Source organism: Harpia harpyja, chromosome 15 (genome assembly GCF_026419915.1).
Source record: "Harpia harpyja isolate bHarHar1 chromosome 15, bHarHar1 primary haplotype, whole genome shotgun sequence".
NCBI lineage: Eukaryota > Metazoa > Chordata > Aves > Accipitriformes > Accipitridae > Harpia > Harpia harpyja.
The window spans coordinates 9067876-9083845 of record NC_068954.1 but is presented as its reverse complement, the minus strand read 5'-3'; positions in this window follow the sequence as shown (position 1 = coordinate 9083845).

The following is a 15970-nucleotide window of genomic DNA, read 5'->3' as shown; positions in this document are numbered from 1 at the left end:
AGATAACAAAAATTTGCCAGAATTTCACCCTGGGAAAGATAATATGCACTTACACTGAATGAAGTTCCAGGACTGTTGTTTGTGATGCCCTTCATCCAGCACTGTAATTTGTAAGTGAATCAGCCTAAAATTTGGGAGGCCATTGGAAATTTCTAGCTATATTATTACTCCAGAAATATTATATTCTGTATGATACGTTAGTATCACTAGATAGCCTGGGTAGACCAACCTGGCCCAGGTCTCATTGATTTTAATAACACTGTGCCATTTTACATTAGCTGAGCAACTGAGCCAGAGGCTGTGATTTTTCTCACACTTCTTTCTTTCTTCTTCTTAATAAACAACAGGAAAGGATGATATCCTAGTTCTTCTCACAGAAGAGCAAAGCTGAGGGCTGTTAAGCATATTCGCCACAGAACAACAACCAAAGACCATGTGAAAAAAAAATGTGGCTGTTCCTGACACATTTAGTAATGACATGTTTTATCATAGCAGACATGGTATCATTTAAGCATCGAAAAGCTATGATAATATTTATGCCATGCTCAAGGTGCAGCAAGGGGCAATAAAATCATGATTGAAATGTAATAAAAACATAATTAAAAAACACTTTTGATAAAATTCAAACAAATAAAACTAGTCACCAAAAGGGAAGGGAGAAAAAAGGATCAGATAAGGCTGGAACACATGACAATTGTGAGGTGTCTCAGAGATGGGTATATTCAAGGCAAAGAAAAACAAAGAAACCCATCTTGACACTGAAGAGGAGGAAAGAAAATCTCTCCTTGAGCTCTCCTCAGTAAAGTCGGTAGAGGCAGAGCTTAATAGGATAATTAAAAGTAGTGCTGCAGGGGGCACAGATGTGAAGCCTTTAAAAGGCGAGTGCAGCCAGCCTGCCAGTGCCCTGCAGCGAGCACCCACCATCCCCAGGGATGTCTCTCACCTTTCTGCATATACGAAACCCGACGTGCTGTAAAGGAGGGGTCTGAGCTAGTTTTCCTCAGCAGCAATGGACATGCCCAGTGCTTGTACACAACTATGTTTGCACTGCGGTGTAGCCATGAGACTAGTGAGGCATCTCTCTGGGTCTTCCAGGTGCTTTCTAGGTAACACAGACAAGTCACAGGTTTCTCCCCCAGCCATGGAGCTAAGGTCCTCTACTTCTAAAATTCTCTACAGAATTCAACTCCTGAAACATCCTTCATTTCTCTTGCCACAAACAACTTTATCCCACAGAAAGCAGTTGTTAAGGTTGATGCAAAGATCATTTTCACAGCCCCTCGGATTTATCCATGCACCATCCACTCCCTTCTCCTGCATCCTGCTGGTTTTTTCCTCCTTAACTATTGCATCCAATAACACCTAATTGTTTGCATTTTCAAAGCCCGCTTGTCTCCTCGGTGTCATCTTAAAGTGACAAAATGTCTTTTTTGATCAGTTCATCAAGCTCCATCATCTACTGGGGCTGGATTTTAAGCATGCTTGCTATTCTTTTCATGCTTAGGAGGAATTCCCTATGAACAGAGCTGTTCCATTACCTTCCTTTAAATCTGTGCTTATAACTCTCCTTTGCTCTGATCCCTGTGAAAACAATTGCAATAATTAAGCTTCTGGTATGACAAAACCCTGCCTATGATGCTAACCAGTATTTTTATTGTTTTTTCTGCTCACTCATCCTTTACATTTCTCATCTGATATATGGCTTGTAAGCTTTGAGACAAAGACTTATTTTTGTTCTTTTTTTGTACACCTCATAGTACAGTAACTGCCAGGTCTTTGTCTGGTCCAAGTCTAGATCTTCTAGGTATTACTGTTGCAGAAATCATAATAACAGCAGCAATATGACATAAGGGAAATCCACCTGGAGGTCAAAATTTAACCAAAATGTGCACAACTGCATCTTCTGCCCTGTGTTCAGGGAACTGTTTGCAAAAAGCATAGTTTCTGGAAGGTAATTGCAGAACTACCAGGAAATTCACTGTCGGAAAATTGTAGCCATTGGGGACGTCTGTCCTTTAAGCCTGTGACCACAAGCCACCACCTGTGAAGTAGAAAAAAACTCAAACTGACTAGTGGGATCAACTGGAGAGAGAAAGAAGACTTCTTGCATTAGTCTTATAAATAAGTCTCAAACCAGTTGCCTAAGGTTTGAAGGTTGGGGATGCTTCCCATACCATCTACTCCATCAAACAGTCCATAAAATCCTGCAAAATTATCTGAATATCAAAAAGTACTCGATCCTGCAACATGTTACATCTTCTAAACACAATCTAATGGGCTACAAACCATGCTAAAATACTTGTTGACTTACTGAATTCAGTGTTACTGAAACTTCCCATTTTCTCCACCAGAAAAAAATACAATAGTGAGTTTTGAAATTCACAGTGGGATATGTCCTAGGCAGTGAATGAGCAGAGTTTTTCTATACATTCATCCTGAAATATAGATAGCCTTTGATTATATGTATATGCTCTGGTTATGTGTATATGTTTATACACATATTTATATTTTACTTATGGCAGTGGGTGCTTTACACATGAGTGTTTCAGGGTCAGAGCATCAACACCACTTCTTATTTATTTTTCTAGCCACTGTGGCATTACTGAGAAGATCAGGTGATGCCTGTGAAACAACTCCAGTAGTTTCCTTCCTGTGAAGTCAGTAAAAACACAAACCATTCTAGCTTTGATTTGTATTTGAACTATTTCATACAATTCTCCCACTCCTAACATCCCTGTTTATCCTCAGTACACACTGGAGAGCGTGAAGCTAGATCCATAGATTAAACATGCTATCCATCAGCTGCCTGTAGTTGCGGATAATTATTTCAACTGCCATTTAAAAAAAAAAAAATCAGAATGGTGCCAAATTGAAAAATCTGTTCCTCACTTCTCCTGGTGCATGAGGTCCCTTGTTGGGTTATTGAAATTGCTAGGCTGTTCTCGTAGCCAAGGAAAAGAGAGAAGACAGATGGAGCCATGCATTTTTGTAAAAACTCTTAAGAACTGTCCTCGTGACAACCTCTTCTCTGTCTCCAAGGCAGTGGGTAAATCTTGTTATGTGTCCTGCTCTATACTAAAGATATTCCAAGCAATGCCTGACAATTCTGGCATGTTTTCTGTGGGGATTTACTTGTACTGCATCGTTAAGGAAAGATATTTTTCATATGATCAGCTCAATGCCCCCCCTGAAACAAAACAAAAACAAAATTCCAAACGTTTATATAAATATATACATGCATGCATATATGTTTTATATATATAAATGCTATTGTCCTGATGGAATATTAAACTAAGTATTTATTTGAGAAAGGATGTCTGCATTTTAATTGTTGTGGTAATATATTTAAATCATGCATGGGCTAAAAATCCTGAGGCAATGCAGATCACTTTCTAATATGTCCCGGGTTTTAGAAATGCAGTGCACTTAATTTCACACAGAAGCAAATCCCATTCAGAAGACCTATACAAGAAGCAAGGCTGCTTCAACTCTGCATTTTAAATTATCTAAATATTTTCTTTTGCTTTGCCTCTGCTTAAAAGAAAAAAGGTGCCCAGTGTAAAGTCATTGCAGCACTGCCCTTCCTATTTTCAAGTTCTTTTTTTTTACTCTACCTTTCTGACTTCTCATTAACCTATTGTTCTGCCTGCTCCCCTGTGTCTCAAAATCTTGGTTTCCTCTGTATATGACATTGATAACTTTCTAAATATTTTGTGTGTACAGGTAAGAGTGCATGGGGAGGAGACAGGAAAAACAGCCTTTCACATACCCTGTCTCCATATCTAGAAAGATCTCACACACACACACACACAGAGCTTTCAAGTCTGTGCAAATGATGTATTACCATATTTTCAATTTCTATCACACCTCCCATCAAGTGCTTTACAAATATCAGTGAATTCATAACACTGATAAGAGGTAGAGAAATATAAATAACCTTACTGAAAGATGGGAGAGGTTGTTCAAGATGGCCTTGTTTTTAGAGGTATTGAACATGCACAGCTGTCTTTAACTTCAAGAAGAAAATGGAAGATGTTCATCACCTTGGCAAAGAGGATTCAAATCTTTGGCCCCTTCTGCCTGAGATTTAAGTGTCTAATTTTCTCCAGCTCAAGTGCAATATAGGCTTGAAGTAGAAAACCCTGAAAAAGTTATTTGCCTATGTTATATAGAAGATTGGATGTGGTGATCATAAAAGTGATCCAAACTTAATGTCTATGAACTTTGAAGATAGTGGCTTAGGTAATATTTCTGCAGTAAATCTTCAGTAGGATCAGCAATAGAGCCCAAGCCCTCTGACTGCCATTACTTCCGAGGCTTTTATCACAAATTTGTACTTGTTCTTTTCAAGTATGTCAAAAAGTCTTGAATAAATTAAACAATGAATTGATAAAACAAGCAGATGCATTATGTTGTCAACATTATCCACATTAAGGTTTACAAAGTCTATATAGTAGCGTATGACACATGATTCAATAATAATTTACTGTATCCTGCCTTTAAAATGGACAATTTCTAGCAAAAAGTCCGTTATTTTTTTACCAGTTTATTGTGCTATATCACAGCACAATGCCCTGCTTTCAGGAGAGGGAGGACAGAACTGATTATACAAGTGCATTAGAACACATTGTCCCTGGGAATCAAATTTGCTGAGTAAGTTATAAATGTGAATTTCTCTTCTTTTGCCTGTTATTTGACAGAGAACCAAAAGAAAAGAAAAAAAAAACCCTTACTTCTTATATTTTTGTCTCAGTGGTATTTCAGAAAGAAAACTTTATTGTTCAGGCTTCTGTTGTTTTTTTCATGTATGATTCAGGTTCTAAATATACACCAGTACTTAATAAAATGATAATAAATCAATGCTAAAGCTGTTAAAGGAAGAGCACATTAAAGTGAAATAATTTAAAGATATGTTTGTTATTCATGCATGACAAAGGCACAAAAAAGCAAGTATCAATCATGGGAAAAACAACCGTGCTCCTCCTTTTGTCTCAAAATCTCTATGGTCACTTGGTTAGGAATGGTTTATGCTTTCTCCTTTACTTTGATTTATAAGTAAGTCATTGTTCAATCTAATTGTGTCCAATATATCACCAGAACACATTGCATCTTGGCATTTCACCATTTATAGCTTCATAGGAAAATTGATACTAATAAAAGGCCTTTGTTTCCCCCCTCTCTCCCTGCCCGCAAAGAAGTCTATGAAATCAGATCATTCTATGTACATCAGTGAATCAATAAGGGCAACAAATCAATGTAATTTATTAAAACTTACAACATGCTGGACTACTACATAGATTTATCCAAGTGAGCTCTTATCACCTTAGGTCTGCATGTGAAAAGACAGTTGTGGAATCCCTGCAAAAGCAGAAGTCCAATAACTAGTTTTAAAGGTCATTAAAAATCAAAAATTAGAAAGTTTCAGTGCAGTTTATGACCCAGTTGGTACAAAATGTAACATGCTGGCATAGTGCAGTCTAGACAATCCCCTAAGGACTACTTTATGGCAAGAAACATCCTGTAACACCATGGGAAGAAATGGAGACCAAAGGAAAATGGACTTTCTTGTTCCAGTGAGACACCACTAGGTTTATGCCTTCATCTACATAAATGTAAATTATTCTGTTGATGGTGTTTTTGCTCAGTTGTGGACTGTCACCTTTTCTGAGAAGGCACCATGGACCTGTTTGTCCTTTCTCATTTGTTGATGTAAGAGAGGCTCCCAGAGGAATATTATTCCAAAAAAAGGAGATAGCAGAGAGGAGCATGATGTGAGGTTGGTATTACACTAAAGCTGTGGCAGTCCTCCTGCTCCCTCTCTTCCCATGCATCAGGACATGGGAGCACACTGTGAGAAGTACCACCCCTCTCTCAGCTCACAAGCTCAAGGCAGAAGCCTGTTTCAGGATATGCACTGTAGAGGTGTTTAGCTTCCACTGTGTTTGCAGAATAGACCCAGAAAGTGTTAGGTCAACTTTAGACATATGATATGGCTGGGGAAGGTGAGCATCTTCGTGCTTTGCGTTTCAGGGATGGTGGTTAGTCACACCCATCCATTTGCCAAGTCTGAGTTCAAATAAGGAGAACATCCAGCTGTGCCTCTTTCCCCTATTCACGGGAAATTTAATCTACTTCTGTGAATTCCTTAATATTTATAATCCATTCATTGAAGATTTGCTGGGTGGGATTTTCCTGCTGTGGGAGGTGAAAGAAAGACCAAGGAAATGATTCAGTATCCTCTCAGCATCATAACCCTTCAGACTAGGATGCAGTTGAATTTCTGAACGACCTATTTATCAGTAAAGTGTCAGTAGGAATTGATGAAACCTTAAAAGGCACAGTTAAGCAGCATGCAGCATAAGGATGGAGAGCAGAAGAAGCTGTGTGCATTGTGCTATTAAGAAGAAAGCACGCTACTAGCAGTAGTCATCCTTTTCAATTCAGATAACACCTGTGAGGAATATTTAAATCACATTTAGTCTGAGATTAAAAAAAGAAAAAAAAATTGACTTAATAAGAAGGCACCATGAGACATCATGGTGAGAACAGACCAAAATAGACTTGTGACACAAAACCCTTTTTGAAGCATCACTCTATGCAGTGGTGTATTATCAACAGAGCAGATGAATAACTAAAATCTAATCTTGCTGGTTCCATTGAAAATCCAGGTTGATTTTGTTACATTAAAGACTATTATTATGGCAGAAAAGGTCTAATTTTTACCTCACTATTAAAATTCATTGTAATAATTACTATGGAGCCATCAATGATAATGAATGTTGTCTGCGTGTGCGCACCCATGGCAGCCCAAAGTGATATGCAATTTTTAACACACATTGTGGAGTCCTAGGCCTTGCCCCTGCCTGCACAGCCCTGTGTAACTATTAGCTTTTGCTTCCCACTCCTGCTTGCTTTTGAGATGACTTGAATTTCCTCACAGTTTATCCTGAATGCAGTAAGGATTGTGTACCTTATACAGACCTCACAGCAACATGCTCAGTAAATCCACAGAAAAAAAGATGGCAAAAAAAGAGGAAAACAGTGTAAATGTACAGAGAATTGACTCCTGTTATCAGTGTCTTATTTCATGTGTCATCACGTAATGAATGTGCAATCTGCTGTAGTATGTAAGCACAGGGTGTTAAAAGAATTTACAGTATATGGAGTGAGGTTTAGAGTTGTTATCAATAAGTGCTCCATCTGAAACAGCACTTTGTAACAGCAGCTACAACAGTGTATATATACATCAGACATGCACACATAAAAATGCATACATATGTCATAAATGTACACATACACACTGAGATATATACAGAAATTCACATCAGTGACATTTAAATACCTCTCCCTTTTCCAGAGCTCCTTCTGTAACAAGAGTGATTTTCCTATGCATATTATTAATGAGCTTAATCCCGTAATTACTTCAGTTACATGCAGAGCTCTGAGAACTGGGAAAACTTGCTTGGCAAGCAAGCTCCCAAAAAAGAATCAGCTCTCCAGATTGAATGAACTCCATGAGCCCAGGGTGGTGAGCATCACTGGAGAAATGCAGGGGGGAAATTGCAGCTAGCAGGAAGGAAAAGAAACTGCTCACCAAGAAAAAGAAGATAAAAATCAGAGCGATGAGAAGAAAAACAAACATGTTGTGTCTTAATTCTGTTGTTGGCTTTCTCCCTGGTAGACCCCCTGCCCCTGTCCTTAGTCAAGCCAGTTGTATATGGCAGGAGCACTACAGATGGAGCAGTAATAGCACACACACAGCGTTATCTGCTTAAAAGGAGAGAACAGCCCACGGGGCAGAACTGTTCTCACATGGTGGAAGGAAAAAACTTGGGAGGTAATTATTGAAATAAACACGAAACTCATGAGTTCCTTGCAGGAACAGCTCATTTTTCAGTGGGTAATGCAGCACAGTTGCAGATATTTGGTATTGATTGTTTATACAGAAGCTGGTGAGGCAGCAGTGCCAGGCTTTTGGCAGGTAGTGGCAGTCACTACAGATTTATAACAAAAACTACAACAGAAGACAACTAAAAACAGAATGATAGAACAGGAGAATTTTGTCATCTGATCATCTTCCAGCATCACATTAGGCCCTCAGTCAATGGTTTGGCCTTTTGGCTTTTCTTGTCTTACCTAGTTTACAGTCACTATCTTGCTCAATAACAGATGATTTTAAAAAAAAAAAAAGGAGAAGAAAGGCAAATTGCTGGTTTTGGAGTCATCACATGAGTAGGTATAGCTCAGTGTGTAGAACTCTAAACACATGCTAGCAGTGGTCAAACCCTGGGCCAGGGAATGTAACTTACTGAAGACTTGCTTTTAGTAACTACCTTTTAAGACTTCTGAGAAAAGCCACAGACACGAGGCCATGGATCATGGGTAGAAAATCATTCTTGTTCCCTGACTATACATGAATCTATATGACATGGCTTACTATGCTCAGTATCATCTAGATCAGTGCTTATCCATTTTTTTCTCCTAAACTAAAAGATCATGTAGTATTTTTAAAAAACAGACTCATACATCATCTTTTATTGTTTGCTCTTAGTCTAATTTTTAGTTGACTGGTTTCTGAATCCTTATTTGTTGTTTGTACATTCTTTCGTCTTTTGTTTTTTTCGTTCACTTGCTCACCCAGATGTGTGGGAATACTTTTATATGGGTCACAAAGGTAATGTTTTAATGCCATTTTTCAGACCTCCATCTCAGGTCTTACAAACTGACAACGGTCTACAGAACACACATTGAGAAACACTGATAAATGGCAGCTGCTTGAGAACAAAGGATTCTCTTATCTCCATAAAGAAGTGAATCAATTCAAGTCAGAAAGGACTTAGGGAGGACTTTGATGTATATGTAGCCTGGAACATGGTGTGGAAAACTTGTGGTATCTTGTAATAATAAAAGATGTCCTAAGAGATGGCAATTGTCCAATAGCAAGCACGGTCAGTTCATGACTTGTGTTGCAGTGTCAGATAAGACAGATCAGGTGACTACTCCCACCAGAAATGTGCTAGCAGAGTAGAAAAAGTCATCTTCTACCTGCATCACCTCCTGAGCATGTGGTAGGCTCCATGCAAAGTCCCCAGAGGATGTGCTTGCAGAATATAATTCAAGGAAATCCATCAGCCTGTGTTTCTGTTCAAATACAAGGCGTAAAGAGGTGAGGCGGTTATAACTGAAATAAAGGAGGAAGACAATCCTTGGTATATGGAGAGATAGGGAGTGCATTCTTTAGCAGTGGTTAAGTTTTATTCTGAAAATATGTTTCATCTTTGATACAGTATTCTATTTGTGTGGGAAAGGGAAGATGGTCCACAAAAACCTTTTGGAGTTATCTAAGGGTTTCTTCCCAACAGGTTATTTTCTTCAAAAACTTTCTGCTTATCACTATCTAGTCTATTAGAAAAGTATATATTTTTTCTTCAGAGCAATTTTATGAGTTCCGGAAATAAGGGGAAAAGATACTGCTCTGAATTTCTCCTTTTACAATTTTCAGATGTTCAACGCTTAAAAGAGCTGTTCGGTGCCTCCACATCTTTAGTTCATCTGAGGCAATGCAGAAAGGAATCACATCATGACCACTCATTCTTTTGCACTTACTTGTGCTGAAACTGTGGAGAATCTGACCCTTACAAGCAGAGCAGTATCTGAAGGAAGGAGATTGTTTTGGCTGTACCCCACAGAAGATGTCTGTTCTTTCCCCATTCTAGAGTCAAATCCACTAAGATTCTCCATGCCATTGCTTACAAGACCTTCTGCTAATCATGTAACTTCTTTGATTCCCTGAAACACGAATCTCTTTGCCTAATTTTGTATGAGACACTGATATCCATATTAAACATTTAGGTCACGACTTTCAACATGTAGGTTCATTTCAAGACACACCCTTGAAGGGTGTCATTAAGTACATAGAGATACCAGTGATCTTGTCAAATCTTTCTGGTGAATACTCACCAGAACTTTGCTGAGACTTTCAACACAAAAAAACAACTTTACACCAGAGTATCCCATTCTCACAGTAACTATTCTTGCTGTACTTCTAAAATGAAGCACTCAAGGTAAATAGTCTTCTTGAAAGATAAGCTGCCTTGAATTGTCTTGCATTAACCGCAGAGTAAGAGAACGTGCAACAGCTGTGACAGCAGTAGATCAGTGCCTTGGCTCTGAAATGAGTGCCATCAACCCAGCTTCTCCAGTCCTAGCACACTCCCCAGAATCCTATCAAAAACACAAGTCTTGTGGTTTTCAAGTATTTTCATGTACGAAGAGATACACAACAATTTTGCAGTGCATTCTACAGGAAAATACTTGTTCTGTAAGACATAAAAAACAAGCAAGCACAGAGATTCAGAAAACAAATACCTTAAAGAACATGAAGTCCCTAAGTCCAGCTTCATTTTTTCCTGTAAGTCCATCTATTCACATATGTGGCATTTCACCCACCTTGCAATAGCTCCCCTCAGCTAGAGAAAATAACCAAAAATTAAGATCAGACCCCTAGCTTACAAAAAAAACCTTTCCAGCCACTGTCAGAATAACAAACACCAATAACAACCAAAATCTAAAGGCAGATTTCCAAGTCCCTTTCTCTTTATCTCAGCCTGTGTTTAAAGTGCCCTCACAGGAAAGCCATTCTCTTCTCTGGTGTCCATCATTTTTTTCTTTTAAATTTTCCTCTCACTTTGCTTTACCAAGAAATATCAATATTAGTATGTTGATAGCTGCCATTTGAAAGTCCTTAATGTTAGGTGTTGCTGAATCCGGCAGCCCCAGAGAGGCAAGGTTGCAGCAGCTCAAGCATGACCCCCAGGCCAAGCCAGTGTCAAGGCTCAGCATGTATTCCCACTAGGCACATGCACACAAACACGCTTATTCAACACATATACACGTATATACACAGCTGCCCACCCAGATCAACACACAGGGACACACCCAGCACCAATGGCCTCATCCTCTTCCACTCTCTGGTTGAGCAAGATGAAGGTCTGTAGTAGGAATATATATGTACAACATCCATGCAGTGTGAAACCCTCCAGCAGTCAGGCTCAGACATTCAATCTGCCCAGTAGCTGTGCTCGGGTACCAGTCTCCCCAGTTCTAGCACCTGTATATACAAGCCCTGAGATCATAGACCCACTCCAGCTGCTGGTACAGACATCCTTGTGCACACCAACACATACACACTGTGGGACCATCCAGTAACTGAGATTAGATACACAGTCCATCTTGTGGGTCATGGATCCTAGCTCTCCCCCATTGCCTCCTGTACAAAGGTGTGTGGATGCATGCACACGCACACACATGCACACACACACACGTGTCTCTCGGGTCACACCCAGACCCCAGGGTATCTGTCAGGTGGCCAGGGCTCCCCTGGTCCCTCCAACAGCCGACTGCCGCTATGGTCTCACCATTAGAGACACACGCACCTCCCTAGCTTCCCAGGCCACTTCACCTGCTTGCTGGCTGGTGAGGCCTGATGTTTGCCAGCGCCCACACCCTGGCATGAATACCGCCTCTCACTCCAGATGCTGGCCCTGTCATCCACTCACTCCAGTCTCTCCAGTTGCTGGCAGCACAGACACACGGGCCCTCTGACCTGTGGTCTGACTCCAGTTCCTGGCACTGGCTCCCTCCCAAGCCATTGCTCCCCTGTGCTCCTTTGCTCTTTGGGGAGATGGGTCTTTGATCAGCTGATGGCTCCTGTGATGGGCTTGGGAGTAGCTGGAGTAGGGTGTTATTGGGCTCTCCCATCTGCCATTGGCTCTCTGTGCTCCTTCGTGTGTGTGAAGATGAGCTTTCTGTCATGTAACCTAAACAGTATGATGCTATTACAAAGATCTCATTGATGAAGCACAAGCAATATGGTACCAATAACACTTGAGCAACTTCAATTTCACATGGTGGTATTCTAATGGCAAAGGCTTAGATATTACTTAGGAGCAACATCTGAATTGCTAACAACTGCTGTGTGATATCCCATTTGCATCCCACAGCAACAAGCTGTGTCGGCATGCAGCTGGATCACATGAGGATGGACAGTATTCCAGTACAGCCCAAGAACCTGTTAGTAGAAAACGTCTGATTTTGGTGGAAGCTACTATCACAGCACACAGCATAGCTTGGAAATGTGGCTTTCTAAACACTGTTTGAACTTTTATTTTACTCTGCAGTCCAAAAATATCTCTCAGAGATGGTCCATTTCTTCCAGTGTAGTATCTTTAAAATGACCTCAAACTGAATCAGCATTTCAGCATTCTAAATAGACTGAAAACCAAGAGAGGAGCACATCCTCCACAAGCAGTCACCCTTTCTTTCACTTGCCTCTTTTTGGATTTGATATATCAGAAAACTCCCTCTGATGTGTTTCTATCAATTTTTCCATGCATGCAACCACTCAGCTGAAGATCGCAGCTCTTATACACTTATATATGTACAAATAAATGAGTGTATTATGTATAAACAAAACTTTCTCTAGACAGAATGATCCTTAAAGTTTTCTGTGAGGCTTCAATGGGGCTTCACGACTCTATCATGAATCTGATGTTGAATTGTTCTGAAGACCGTTTTTCACTTAGTTATGGTCAGTAGAAAGACTCAGAGGTAAATAAATCTCTTTTACTACATCATAGGCAGGGTTTTACTGCATCATAGGTCTAGCTATTATAAAAATATGCTGTTGAACTTATTCCCAGTGACCATTCCAGTGGAAGAAAAATATATTTGTTGGAGGCAAGGTATTGATAAGGAGTGGCAGATGACAGCAAAACCACCAATCACACAGCCAACCATGTATAATTACAGGGCTTACTAAAGGACATGGATCTTCAAGTGGTGTGGCATACCATGCCTTCCCTAACCACAACAAAGTTGATCAGCAACAGCAGTGAACTTGATTCAAAATGACAAAATGTGATTGATGATCTTTCAGCTGATGAACTTACAGGAAAAACTGGTCTAGGTACATTTATAGTTATTTTGGCATACAGTATGTGCTGTATATTACTTATCAGAAAAGAGACATCAATTTCTATAATTTCCTAATTCAGACATTATCTCTAGTTACAAAAAGAGATTACAATCTTGATTATTCTCTTTTGGAAAAAGACAGTCTCTTTTTAATGGTTTCCTTTAGCCTAGTAAGCATGAGAGGGGACTTCTCCATTTACTAAGGTACATTTTATTATTACAGACTTTGTTTTCTCTACAAATAATACATTCAAACATATATATATAGCATTTCAAGCCTGTGTCTAGTTCATTATCACAGTTCATATAGTGATCAATGAAACATACACCAGAGGAAGTATGAAAATTCACAGCTGGTAATTTTGTAAAACCATGGATACCAGAAAGCTCCTCCTCTTCCAAGAAGTTACTTGCCATTCTTTTTTTTTTCTTGAAAGCAAATGTACAGACAAATCATAAATGTTTTTCTCAGCTACTATTCTCATTAATAACGTAGACTGCTTTAATAAAAATCTGTCATTACTCTTTACTGCATCACAATTATTAGAACACAAACTGTCAGATTCATTCTTAATGAATGCCAGCAACTGGAAGAGAAGATTTACAGAGATCACAGGTGTTGCTCAGATATCATGGTTATAAGCACTGTAAAAGGACCTAAGCAGTTAGAGTATAAAAGGCCTTTGTTATAACCACAAAATTTGCACTCTGATTAGAGCTTGTGGTATTGACTTCCACCATTTAATTTATCATACTTTGCTGAACGAGTGATATAATGGAAGTTCGTTGGAACTCATATCCTCTCAGAAGTAGCTCTCAATAGCTATTTATTATCATGTAAACACGGATTCAGCTCCCCTAATTAGTGATGACAGTACCTGAAAAGGTTCAGGTTCAATTGCGATTAGGATCCAAAATCAAGTGTTAATCCTAACTGCTTGAAACTTCAAACTGGAAAGAAATGTAATGTGAAAGATTGCTGGTGGTGAGATTTTTCACACTTCTGCTTCTGTCCACGGCCAAAATTAACATTAAAACAGCTTTTCTCATAGTATTTTGGCACTTCCAGCTCTGATCACAGGCAAAATATTGAAAGGAAAAAGTAATTTTTGAAGCATTACAGAATCTTAAATAACATTTGGCTCTAGCAAAAGAATAGAAAAGTAAGGCTTTTCCCTTTTTTCTTTCTGTCTTCTCTCCATCTTTCTCTTTCCCTTTCTTTCTTGTTTTCTCTTGCGCTGTCTCTTCCCCCCACCCACTCTCTCAAGCAGTGTTCTTTTTCCTTTAACCCTTTTAATAGTTTTTTTATCAATGCTATTACTGTAAAACTCAGTTCGCCAAGGTGTGTAAGCAAGTGCCTGAGATTAAATATGTAAATGATCTCATTGACCTTAAAGAAATATTCATATCCTTAAAGAAGAATATGTACCCTACTGAACTGGGCCTTACTTTGACTCTGCAATAAATTCTGTTAATAGCATTAATCCTTTTTAACTATCGCTCTGGTAGCAAATATCTCAATCAAGTGGTAGTGTCATTTGGCTAGCCTAGCACTTGCCTAAGTTTCTTTTTTTGCCCTAGAGATCCTAGTAAGGTTTCTTGTGCCTCCAGTCCAGAAAAACTTTCTCTTTTGGTCCCACCTTTGTCAGAAGAGGAGATTAGGACCTCATCGTTACATAGAGCAAGAATTTACTGGGCTCATGTAAATGCTGGTGAAAGCTTGTATGAAATTTCTCCAACTGCCTTCAGGCAAAATTTGCAAGGCTACTTCTAGTAGAATAATTGGGTGGTCTGAAACAGTTAGTCTGATTTTCCCTAGAGCGACACAGGGGACATTCATATAAACTGCTCTGCCAGAGTGGTAGGGGAGTCAGTAAATTCTAGGAGGAGGGCAGCTGAGGACAGTGATTTCTACAAAGCAGTGCATTTGGATCTAGAAGTGGATATCTGTCCACATCCCTTATTTCACTTTTCTAAAATGACAAGACTAGGTGTCCTAGCCTCAAAAGGATGCAGTAAGAATACATTAAGATAAAATTCTGTGACACTGTAGAAGCCACACGGGTACCTAAGATACCGCATGATTTTAATGACATTCCCCAAACTTATCAACAACATTTAAGTGTATAATATAGGACGTCCTAATATGCTCTAAACGTCATTGTTGAAAATGCAGTACTTAAAATTAAAACACAAAACCACTGTAAATCTCTGCTAATTTTTTTTTTACAAAATATTTTTTATTAGAATATAGTAACTTGTGGAAAAAAGTACCAGACTGACAGCTCTGGAAATGTCTCTGTCTGTCTACAAAAAAAAATGTACTGCACAGAGAGCAGGAATAAAAGCTTCAACAGCAATGTTCCTAAGCTCTGATCTGAAGGGACTACCATCAGCCCATTATAGTCCTTGGCTGGTGACAAGGGTGCCAATTAGTACTGCCAAGTGCAATGATGGGTTTTCTGATGTGGATGCCTCACTGCTGGAAACTGGAACCATGAAACTCATTTCCAATAGCCCATTGAAGACCCATCAGATGGTAACAACTTTTAGTCACACAGACTTAGACTGGCATTGGACTGACAATGCAGAAATAAAAGACTCTACATCATATTACCAATCCCTGAGCAATCCGGCTTCCCTTCCATTGTATTTCTAGGGAAGACAGATCTTGCAGAGATTCACTGAGAAATCATAAAAAAGAATGTGACTGGAACTCTTTCTTTCTCAGATCACCCAGTTCAATTCTAATTTTAATTAGCTTTAAATATAAATACTGTGAAGATGTAAGGAAGAGTGAAGAATGGTAGAAACATGCTGAAATATGAAATCTTTCATCTCCATTTTACTATTTATTTATTTGCATGTGATTTAAAGGTATTATTCTAACAGCTTTCTGTTGGGCAACATGAAAAAAGCTGGTGACTTTAATGCAATTTCTAAACAAATGGTCACAGTCCCCAAACCACATTATCAACATGTAATTTCCTCCTTG